Source organism: Somniosus microcephalus, unplaced genomic scaffold (assembly GCF_052327205.1).
Source record: "Somniosus microcephalus isolate GS21.2 unplaced genomic scaffold, FLI_Smic_1.0 unresolved_chr4, whole genome shotgun sequence".
In the NCBI taxonomy this organism is placed as follows: domain Eukaryota; kingdom Metazoa; phylum Chordata; class Chondrichthyes; order Squaliformes; family Somniosidae; genus Somniosus; species Somniosus microcephalus.
The window spans coordinates 10,262,836-10,274,461 of NW_028225182.1; the positions used below are offsets into that span (position 1 = coordinate 10,262,836).

The 11,626-nt window shown below is 44.2% G+C and overlaps 3 non-coding genes across 3 annotated transcripts; 2 read left to right on the forward strand and 1 right to left on the reverse strand.

Moving 5' to 3' along the window:
- Positions 1–1,460: 1,460 nt before the first annotated feature.
- Positions 1,461–1,533, reverse strand: trnav-aac (transfer RNA valine (anticodon AAC)). The gene has a single exon. It is a non-coding gene; the product is annotated as a tRNA-Val (tRNA).
- A 5,328-nt stretch (positions 1,534–6,861) lies between these two features.
- Positions 6,862–6,944, forward strand: trnal-cag (transfer RNA leucine (anticodon CAG)). Its single transcript has one exon. It is a non-coding gene; the product is annotated as a tRNA-Leu (tRNA).
- Positions 6,945–10,512: 3,568 nt separating this feature from the next.
- On the forward strand, positions 10,513–10,585 carry trnav-cac (transfer RNA valine (anticodon CAC)). The gene has a single exon. It is a non-coding gene; the product is annotated as a tRNA-Val (tRNA).
- The last annotated feature ends 1,041 nt before the right edge of the window (positions 10,586–11,626 follow it).

Consider the following 11,626-nt stretch of genomic DNA (forward strand, 5'->3'; position numbering starts at 1 on the left):
GATTTGGGAGTCCTTTTACACAGAATACAGAAATTAACGTTTGTAAGCTCATCCTTTATATTGAGCCGTTCTTCGTCCTTTAATCGGTGTCAGCTTTCGCTCAGCGGTTACTTCGCAGCACTAACTTCTTTGTAAGTTCGAACTCTGTCTCACCGCGGGCGCAGTCTGGGCTTTTTTCAATCCCCTTCAACACCGAAACACATTAAAGCAGTGATTTTAATTTAGCAGCGTGACATTTTTCGAGGCACCATTAAATAATTCAATAACGTATCCCTATCAGTGTTGCGAGCTGGGTTCGATTCCCGGTTAGAGAAGACATTTTGATATCACCGTTTCTTATTCATGAATGCGATGTAATTTTATTAAATTAATTACATGCATCTAATGTGAATAAATAAGAACTGCTATAATCACCATTAATTAACCGGTAACTTTATTTTGCAGAATGAAAGACATGATAATATGGTTACTGAGGGACAGTCGAAACTTCATTCATTTATTTTGCTCTTTGCATCTCCTGAACTGTTAACCCATATCTCATTTTACACATTGCATTTTAGGAGAATAGTTTAAAATCTTCATTGCTTGAGAGATCAGCGATCTGGGGCAAGATTTGTAAAATTTATCGGGACCGGCTATTTCACAGAAAAAACCTATTCTCTCACATGATGTTTTCAGACCACACACTGACCAATCTTTGCTAGGCCCCAAGTGGATGATCTGACACTTGAACGGGTTGAACTCCATTAATCACTGGTCAGGGGAGATTTAATAGAGGTGATCAAAATTATGGGGGAAACAGTTTCCACTGGCAGGAGTGTCAGCAGGGCTATGGGGGAAGAGCAGCGGAGTGGGACTGTTTGGATAGCTCTTTCAAAGATGCATCATGAATTGCTCATTTTAACCTGCGATTGATAGCTTTTAGTCAACCAACGGTATTAAGGAATCATTGAAGTCTGTGAGACACTTCATAATTGTTTCTATTATCATTAATCAACCCACAACATTTTGTTGCACACTGCAGGAATTGCTAACATGTATACCGGATGACAGTCAAACTTTAATAACTTGTTATAGAATCATAGAAAATTACCTGAACCCCTGAGGTTAATGAAGGGAATTTTAATGGTTGAGTTCCGTATACACCTTGGAATTCTGGAAAACATGGTTTGTTGTTTGCAGCAACGCGGCTTCGATCTGCTGTTGTGAACCGAAGTAAAGCTGCAGGATCCTTGAATAATCTTTCACAATTCAACTGAAAGCAGCCGGATTGTGTAGCTTTGAGAGGGGCTGTCTGCACGGCCAGGGCTGGAAACGGAAGTGAGCGAGCGACACCGTAGTGTTCTGTGTGTGTGTACAACTGTACAGAATAACACAACTGTAACAGGACTTTGTTACTTTGCATAACAAATGGGAATTGATCCATTTTTCTACGATTTAAATGAACATGATTTACAAAATGTTTCCGCCGGGTTTCGAACCGAGGACTTTTCGCGTGTTAGGCGAACGTGATAACCACTACACTACGGAAACGCTGGATAAAACCGTCGCCTTTTGTTATAAATCTATGAATCTCTGACGAAAGTTATTAAAGTTTGACTGTCACCCGGCAAACATGTTACAATTTCCTTCAGTGTGCAACACACATTTTTGTTGGTTTTAATAAAATTAGTAAGGTTCTCACAGACTTCAATGGTCTTTGTCAGAACTGAAATCCCTGACTGGGAATCAAACCTGATTGTTTTCAATGATGATAAGATTGTCCTATGAGGAGAGATTGGGCCTATAAACTCTCGTGGCGTCAACGGCAGCGCGTCTCAATCGGTTTGTAAAGCTGCGTGTTCAAATCACATCGGGGTCATTGTTTCTCCGGGTAATTCCAGAATTTTTGTTTTCTTTGCCGTTTCACAATAACCAGACACTTGCTCCAAGGACTGTCTCACTCTTTCCCCAGTGTCAGGGAGTGAAGCGCCACAATTCCTCATTTATTTAATGTGACAAGACACAAGCACAGGTATTCGCTCAAGATCAACCTGCAGGTGCTCACACAGAATAAACAGAGCCAGAGAGACAGGCAGAATCGGGAAACACCGGCAAATAGACGAGAGATATTGACAAGGTGAGAAAGCGCTTTGCGATCAGAAAATTGCCTGAATCCCTGTGGTTAATGAAAGGGCTTTTGATGCTTGATTTCCTTGCACACCTTGGAATTCAGGTGAACCTGGTTCATGGTTTGCAGAACAATTTAAACCCCTGGGTTAAACCAGAGGGAAGGAAATTCGGCAGTTTAATGAGTTTGAAAGGAACATTTTTGACTTGTGCAATTCGGTCAGAGAAATGCCAGTGAAAGGAAATCATTGCAGAAGGAGCGATTCTGCAGTGTCCCTTCTGTCTGAACAGTGCTTTCTCGATGCTGAATTAAGTAGAGGTTTCCGTAGTGTAGCGGTTATCACGTTTGCCTCACTCGCGAAAGGTGCCCGGGCGGAAACATTATTTTTCTGTGAAATAAATTTAACAGGTTTCTTGTGTCAGAAGCAACGAACAATTTAAAGCAGACTCCTAAAATACACAGTGCGTAAATTCTGATAGGGTATAAATCGTCGGCAATGAATAAACTTTCACAAATTATTAAAGTTAAATTACTCAACTTTCGACTGTCCCTTACTGTGAGCATTTCTTTCATTCTGCAAAACAACGCTTTCGGTTAATGAATGTTGATTAAAACAATTAAACCACTAAACTACCAGAACACACATTAAAGAGTTGATCACAATTGCTGATATTTCTTATCTTTTTTCTGGTGTTTTTTCAGCTCTTGGTCCTTTTCAGCTCCTGACTGCGGATATTCCTCTGGTTAAACGTGAACAAACTGAAATATCTCGCAGCCCCGGCCTCGGTTAATACCAACAGATCTAAGCCGCATTTCAGGCCCGAAAACAAACCCATTAATTAATCGCTTTTCCCCAGCTCCAGAGCTCAGATTGTTGCTGCCCATCCCTGGAGCTGCAAGATTCCAGGGACATGGAATAAACCTCCCCATACAACGAGCACAAGCTCAGGAAAACCCCGGGGGAGATGATATCCCGGTAACTGAGCCTTCAACAGCATTGAACAAGCACCCGGACGGAAACGTTCTTCATGTGGAAGGGATGAGATGCCGAAATTAACGGAAGAAGTCAGGATGGCGGAGCGGTCTAAGGCGCTGCGTTCAGATCGCAGTTTTCTCTGGCGACGTGGGTTCCAATCCCACTTCTGACAGTCTTTACTTTTCATTACAAAGCGGAACTCATTTAATTTCACACCACTGTCAAGCACTTTGGGACATCCCTCAAAAGTGGGATTCAGCAGTTCAACTGCTCCATTCACATAGAAACATAGAAGATAGGCCCCTCGAGCCTGCTCCGCCATTTAATAATATCATGGCTGATCATCCACATTCAGTACCTTGTCCCTGCTTTCTCCCCATATCCCTTTATCTCTTTAGCCTTAAGAAATATATCTAACTCCTTCTTGAATATATTTAATGAATTGGCCTCAACTGCCTTCTGTGGTACAGAATTCAACAGGTTCACCACTCTCTGGGTGAAGAAATTCCTCCTCATCCCAGCCATATGTGGCTTACCGCTTATCCTTGGACTGTGACTGCTGGTTCTGGATTCCCGCACCATCGGGATCATTCTTCCTGCATCTAGTGTATCTCGTCCTGTTAGAATTTTGTCAGTTTCAATGAGATCCCCTCTCGTTCTTCTAAACTCTAGCGAATATAAGCCTAATCATCTCAATCTGTCTTCGTATGTCATTCCTGCCATCCCATGTGTCAGTCTGGTGAATCTTCGCTGCACTCCCTCCATGGCAAGAACATCCTTCCTCAGATGAGGTGACCAAAGCTGCACAGAATACTCAAGGTATGGTCTCACCAAGGCCTTGTACAACTGCAGCAAGACATCCTTGCTCCTGTACTCAAACCTCTCACTATAAAGGCCAACATTTGCCTTCTTAACCACCTGCTGCACCTGCATGCTTACCTTCAGCGATTGCTGCACACGGATACCCAGGTCTCATTGCAGTTCCCCTTTTCCCAATCTATTGACATTCTGATAATAAGCTGTCTTCCTGTTTTAGCCACCAAAGTTGATAACCTCACATTTATCCACATTATACTGCATCTGCCATGCTTCTGCTAAATCACCTAACCTGTCCATATCATACTGGAGTTTCTCTGCATCCTCCTCACAGCACACATGCCCACCCAGCTTTCTGTCGTCTGCAAACTTGGAGTTATTACATCTAGTTCAACCTTCTAGATCATTAATATATATTGTGAGTAGCTGGAGTCCTAGCACTTATCCCTGCCCTACCCCACTAGTAACTGCCTGCCACTTGGAAAAAGACACGTTTAGACATACACTTTGCTTCCTGTCTGCCAACCAGTTCTCGATCCAAGTCAGTACCTTACCCCCGATCCCATGTGCTTTAACTTTGCACGACAATCTCTTATGTGGGACCTTATCGAAAGCCTTCTGAAAGTCCAAATACACCACATCCACTGGTTCTCCCTTATCTATTCTACCAGTTACATCCTCAAAAAATTTTAACATTTCCATCTGACCTGGTACTGAAAGTGGAGACGGTTCCACAGTGTAGCAGTTATCACGTTTGCAGAATTATTTTGTTGGAACTTGCGCCTTCTGCTTGTCCAGGGGCGAGATTGCTCTCCTGTATGAGGAAATAACAACTAAGAACAAAAGAATTAGGAGCTGGAGTAGCCCATATATTGTGTAAAATGAGATATGGGTAACAGTTAACAGCTAACATGCAAAGCACAAAACCTGCTGACAAGGGTGGCGCTGTTGCTGTTTGGCGAACCGACCTCTACCTAGCGGAAGCTGTACGCCAACTCTTCAACACCTCCTCCTACCTCCGCCTGGGCCATGACCCCACTACCGAATATCAAGTCACCATTTGCAAGACTGTCACTGACCTCGTATGAGAAGAGATTGAGTAAACTAGGCCTGCAATCTCTTGAATTCGGAAGAAAGAGAGGGGATCTCATTAAGCATGCACAATTATTACAGGGTTTGATCGGTTGGATGCTGGGAGAATGTTTCCCTTGGCTGGGGAGTCTAGAACCAGGGGCCACAGCCTCAGGATAAAGTTAGGCCATTCAGGACTGAGAGGAGAAGAAATTTCTTCACACAGAGGGTGTTTTTTTTTGGAATTCTCTACCCCAGAGGGCTGTGGAGGCTCAGTCATTGGGTATGTTCAAAACAGAAGTCGGTAGCTTTCTGACTGGTAAGGGCATCAAGGGATATGGCGATAGGGCTGGTGAATGGAATTGAGGCAGGAGATCAGCAATGATCTCATAGAATCCCCGACACTTGCTTAAAAATCTGTTCCATTAACTCTTTTTTCCAGTTCTGACGAAAGGTTATCGACCTGAAACGTTAACTCTGTTTCTCTCTTCGCAGAAGCTGCCTGGCCTGCTGAGTATCTCCAGAATTTTCTGTTTCAATTCAGATTTCCAGCATCTGCAGGATTTTCTCAGTTCGCATTTCTTTCATTGTGCAAAACAAGGTTATCGTTCAATTAATGACGCTTTGAAAGCAACATAAAAGTTTAACAAAATAAATAGCGCCTAATGTGGGGCTCGAACCCACGAACCAGAGATTAAGAGTGTCAAGCTCTACCGACTGAGCTAGCCGGGACGGTTGAAACTGAATTTCATTGTCGCTGATTGCAGTCAGTTACCTGGTGGCTCCGGCCCGGTCACAACAGCATGTCTGAGCCGCGTTTCTGCAAACTACGAAACAAGTTCTCCAGAAGCCCAAGGCGTGTAAGGAACTCAAGCAGCAAAATCCCTTTCATTAACCACAGGGGTTCAGGCAATTTTCTGATCGCAAAGCGCAATAGTCCTTGTCAATATCTCTTGTCTATTTCCCGGAGATTCCCGATTCTGTCTTTCTCTCTGGCTCTGTTTATTGTGTCTGTGGCCACCTGCGGGTTGATTTTGAAGGAATACCTGTGTTTGTGTCTGCTTGTTACGTTAAACAAATGAGGGCATCAGGCGCTTCTGTGCATGACACTGAGGAATCAGGAGAAGGCAGGAGGAATGAAACAGTGTTTGTGGAACGTGTGTATATAAAAACAGGGCAGTTTAAAATGTAGGAGCTCGTAGCGCAACGGTAGCGCGTCTGACTCCGAATTAGAAGGCTGCGTTTTCAAATCACGTCGGGGTCAATGTTTTTCCGGGTAATTTCAGAATTATTGTTTTCTTTGCCGTTTCACAATAACCAGACACTTGCTCCAAAGACTGTCTCACTCTTTCCCCAGTGTCAGGGAGAGAAGCGCCACAATTCCTTATTTATTTAATGTGACAAGACATTCGCTCAAAATCAACCTGCAGGTGGTCACACAGAATAAACAGAGCCAGAGAGACAGGCAGAATCGGGAAACACCGGCCAATACACGAGAGATATTGACAAGGTGAGAAAGCGCTTTGCGATCAAAAAATTGCCTGAATCCCTGTGGTTAATGAAAGGGCTTTTGATGCTTGATTTCCTTACACACCTTGGAATTCAGATGAACCTGGTTCATGGTTTGCAGAACAATTTAAACCCCTGGGTTAAATCCATTAATTATTCGCTTTTCCCCAGCTCCAGAGCTCAGATTGTTACTGCCCATCCCTGGAGCTGCAAGATACGAGGGACCCAGCACAAACCTCCCCAAACACCGAGCACAAGCTCAAGAAAACCACGGGGGAGATGATATCCCGGTCACTGAGCCTTCATCAGCATTGAACAAGCACCCGGACGGAAACGTTCTTCATCCGGAAGTGATGAGTTGCAGAAATTAACGGAACAAGTCAGGGTGGCCGAGCGGTCTAAGGCGCTGCGTTCAGATCGCAGTCTCCTTTGGAGGCGTGGGTTCGAATCCCACTTCTGACAGTCTTTACTTTTAATTACCAAGCGGAACTCATTTATTTTCACACCACTGTAAAGACATTGGGACATCGCTTTAAAGTAGGATTCAGCAGTTCACCTGCTCCATTCACATAGAAACATAGAAGATAGGAGCAGGAGTAGGCCATTCGGCCCCTCGAGACTGCTCCGCCATTTGATGAGATCATGGCTGATCATCCACATTCAGTACCCTGTCCCTGCTTTCTCCCATTATCCCTTTTTGTCTTTTGTCTTAAGAAATATATATAACTCCTTCTTGAATATTTTTAATGAATTGGCCTCAACGGCCTTCTGTGTTACAGAATTCAACAGGTTCACCACTCTCTGGGTGAAGAAATTCCTCCTCATCTCAGCCATAAGTGGCTTACCCCTTATCCTTAGACTGTGACCGCTGGTTCTGGATTCCCGCACCATCGGGATCATTCTTCCTGCATCTAGTGTGTCTAGTCTGTTAGAATTTTGTAAGTTTCAATGAGATCCCCTCTCGTTCTTCTAAAATCTAGCGAATATAAGCCTAATCATCTCAATCTGTCTTCATACGTCATTCCTGCCATCCCATGTATCAGTCTGGTGAATCTTCGCTGCACTCCCTCCATGGCAAGAACATCCTTCCTCAGATAAGGTGACCAAAGCTGCACACAGTACTCAAGGTATGGCCTCAGCAAGGCCTTGTACAACTGCAGCAAGACATCCTTGCTCCTGTACTCGAAACCTCTCACTATAAAGGCCAACATTTGCCTTCTTAACCACCTGCTGCACCTGCATGCTTACCTTCAGCGATTGTTGCACACGGACACCCAGGTCTCATTGCAGTTCCCCTTTTCCCAATCTATTGACATTCTGATAATAAGCTGTCTTCCTGTTTTTGCCACCAAAGTTGATAACCTCACATTTATCCACATTATACTGCATCTGCCATGCTTCTGCTAAATCACCTAACCTGTCCATATCATACTGGAGTTTCTGGGCATCCTCCTCACAGCACACATGCCCATCCAGCTTTGTGTCGTCTGCAAACTTGGACTTATTACATCTAGTTCAACCTTCTAGATCATTAATATATATTGTGAGTAGCTGGGGTCCTAGCACTTATCCCTGCCCTACCCCACTAGTAACTGCCTGCCACTTGGAAAAAGACCCGTTTAGACATTTTCTTTGCTTCCTGTCTGCCAACCAGTTCTCTATCCAAGTCAGTACCTTACCCCCGATCCCATGTGCTTTAACTTTGCACGCCAATCTCTTATGTGGGACCTTATCGAAAGCCTTCTGAAAGTCCAAATACACCACATCCACTGGTTCTCCCTTATCTATTCTACCAGTTACATCCTCAAAAAATTTTAACATTTCCATCTGACCTGGTACTGAAAGTGGAGACGATTCCACAGTGTAGCAGTTATCACGTTTGCAGAATCATTTTGTTGGAACTTGCTCCTTCTGCTTGTCCAGGGGCGAGATTGCTCTCCTGTGTGAGGAAATAACAACTAAGAACAAAAGAATTAGGAGCTGGAGTAGCCCATATATTGTGTAAAATGAGATATGGATAACAGTTAACAGTTAACAAGTAAAGCACAAAACCTGCTGACAAGGGTGGTGCTGTTGCCGGTTGGCGAACCGACCTCGACCTAACGGAAGCTGTACGCCAACTCTCCAACACGTCCTCCTACCTGCGCCTGGACCATGACCCCACTACCGAATATCAAGTCACCATTTGCAAGACTGTCACTGACCTCGTATGAGAAGAGATTGAGTAAACTAGGCCTGCAACCTCTTGAATTTGGAAGAATGAGAGGGGATCTCGTTAAGCATGCAAAATTATTACAGGGTTTGATCGGTTGGATGCTGGGAGAATGTTTCCCTTGGCTGGGGAGTCTAGAACCAGGGGCCACAGCCTCAGGAGAAAGGTTAGGCCATTCAGGACTGAGAGATGAAGAAATTTCTTCACACAGAGGGTGGTGAATCTTTGGAATTCTCTCCCCCAGAGGACTGTCGAGGCTCAGTCATTGGTTATGTTCAAAACAGAAGTCGGTAGATTTCTGACTGGTAAGGGCATCAAGGGATATGGCGATAGGACCGGTGAATGGAATTGAGGCAGGAGATCAGCCATGATCTCATAGAATCCCCTACACTTGCTTAAAAATCTGTTGCATTACCTCTTTTTTCCAGTTCTGACGAAAGGTTATCGACCTGAAACGTTAACTCTGTATCTCTCTTCGCAGAAGCTGCCTGACCTGCTGAGTATCTCCAGCATTTTCTGTTTCAATTCGGATTTCCAGCATCTGCAGGATTTTCTCAGTTCGCATTTCTTTCATTGTGCGAAACAAGGTTATCGCTCAATTAATGACGCTTTGAAAGCAACATAAAAGTTTAACAAAAAAAATACCGCCCAATGTGGGGCTCGAACCCACGACGCAGAAATCTAAGAGTCTTATGCTTTACAGACTGATCTAGCCAGGCCCGTTGAAACTATCTTTCATTGTCGCTGATTGCAGTCAGGTACCTGCTGGCTCCGGCCCGGTCGCAACAGCATGTTTGAGCCACGTTTCTGCATACTACGAAACAAGTTCTCCAGAAGCCCAAGGCGTTTTAGGAACTCAAGCAGCAAAATCCCTTTCATTAACCACAGGGGTTCAGGCAATTTTCTGATCGCAAAGCGCTTTAGCCCTTGTCAATATCTCTTGTCTCTTTCCCGGAGATTCCCGATTCTGTCTTTCTCTCTGGCTCTGTTTATTGTGTCTGTTGCCACCTGCGGGTTGATTTTGAAGGAATACCTGTGTTTGTGTCTGCTTGTTACGTTAAACAAATGAGGGCATCAGGCGCTTCTGTGAATGACACTGAGGAATCAGGAGAAGGCAGGAGGAATGAAACAGTGTTTGTGGAACGTGTGTATATGAAAACAGCGCGTTTTACATTGTAGGATCTCGTGGCGCAACGGTAGTTCGTCTGACTGCAGATCAGAGGGCTGCGTGTTCAAATCACGTCGGGGTCACTGTTCTTTCGGGTAATTCCAAAATTATTCGTTTCTTTGCCGTTTCACAATAACCAGACATTTGCTCCAAAGACTGTCTCACTCTTTCCCCAGTGTCAGGGAGAGAGGTGCCACAATTCCTCATTTATTTAATGTGACAAGACACAAGCACAGGTATTCGCTCAAAATCAACCTGCAGGTGGTCACACAGAATAAACAGAGCCAGAGAGACAGGCAGAATCGGGAAACACCGGCAAATAGACGAGAGATATTGACAAGGTGAGAAAGCGCTTTGCGATCAGAAAATTGCCTGAATCCCTGTGGTTAATGAAAGGGGTTTTGATGCTTGATTTCCTTACACACCTTGGAATTCAGGTGAACCTGGTTCATGGTTTGCAGAGCAATTTAAACTCCTGGGTTAAAACAGAGGGAAGGAAATTCGGCAGTTTAATGAGTTTGAAAGGAACATTTTTGACTTGTGCAGTTCGGTCAGAGAAATACCAGTGAAAGGAATTCATTGCAGAAACAGCGATTCTGTAGTGTCCCTTTTGTCTGAACAGTGCTTTCTCGATGATTAATTAAGCAGAGGTTTCCGTAGTGTAGCGGTTATCACGTTAGCTTCACACGCGAAAGGTTCCCGGTTCGAGCCCGGGCGGAAACATTATTTTTCTGTGAAATAAATTTAACAGCTTTCTTGTGTCAGAAGCAACGAACAATTTAAAGCAGACTCCTAAAATACACAGTGCGTAAATTCTGATAGGGTATAAATCTTCGTCAATGAATAAACTTTCACAAATTATTAAAGTTAAATTACTCAACTTTCGACTGTCCCTTACTGTGAGCATTTCTTCCATTCTCCAAAACAACGCTTTCGGTTAATGAATGTTGATTACAACAATTAAACCACTAAACTACGAGAACACACATTAAAGAGTTGATCACAATTGCTGATATTTCTTATTTTTTTCTGGTGTTTTTTCAGCTCTTGTTCCTTTTCAGCTCCTGACTGCGGATATTCCTCTGATTAAACTTGCTTTCTCCCCATACACCTGGATCCCTTTAGCCTGAAGAAATATATCCAACTCCTTCTTGAATATATTTAATGAATTGGCTTCTACTGCCTTCTGTGGTAGAGAATTCGACAGGTTCACCACTCTCTGAGTGAAGATATTCCTCCTCATGTCTGTCCTAAATGGCCTACCCCTTATCCTTAGACTGTGACCCCTGGTTCTGGAGTCCCCGACCATCAGGAACATCCTTCCTGCATCTAGTCTTTCCAGTGCTGTCAGAATTTTATAAGTTTCAATGAGATCCCCTCTCATTCTTCTAAACTCCAGCGAGTACGAGCCCAATCCTCCCAATCTCTCCTCATATGGCATTCCTGCCATCCCAGGTATCAGCCTGGTCAATATTCGCTGAACTCCTTCCATGGCAAGAACATCCTTCCTCAGATAAGGCGACCAAAACTGCACACAATACTCAAGATGTGGTCTCACCAAAGCCCTGTACAACTGCAGCAAGGCATCCTTGCTCCTGTACTCGAATCCTCTCGCTACGAAAGCCAACATACCATTTGCCTTCTTAACCGCCTGCTGCACCTGCATGCTTACCTTCAGCGACTGGTGCACAAGCACACCCAGGCTTGCGAACCGTGTGTGCCCCTGGGATCCATGGGCCTTTATGCAGGCGTATGCCAGCAGGC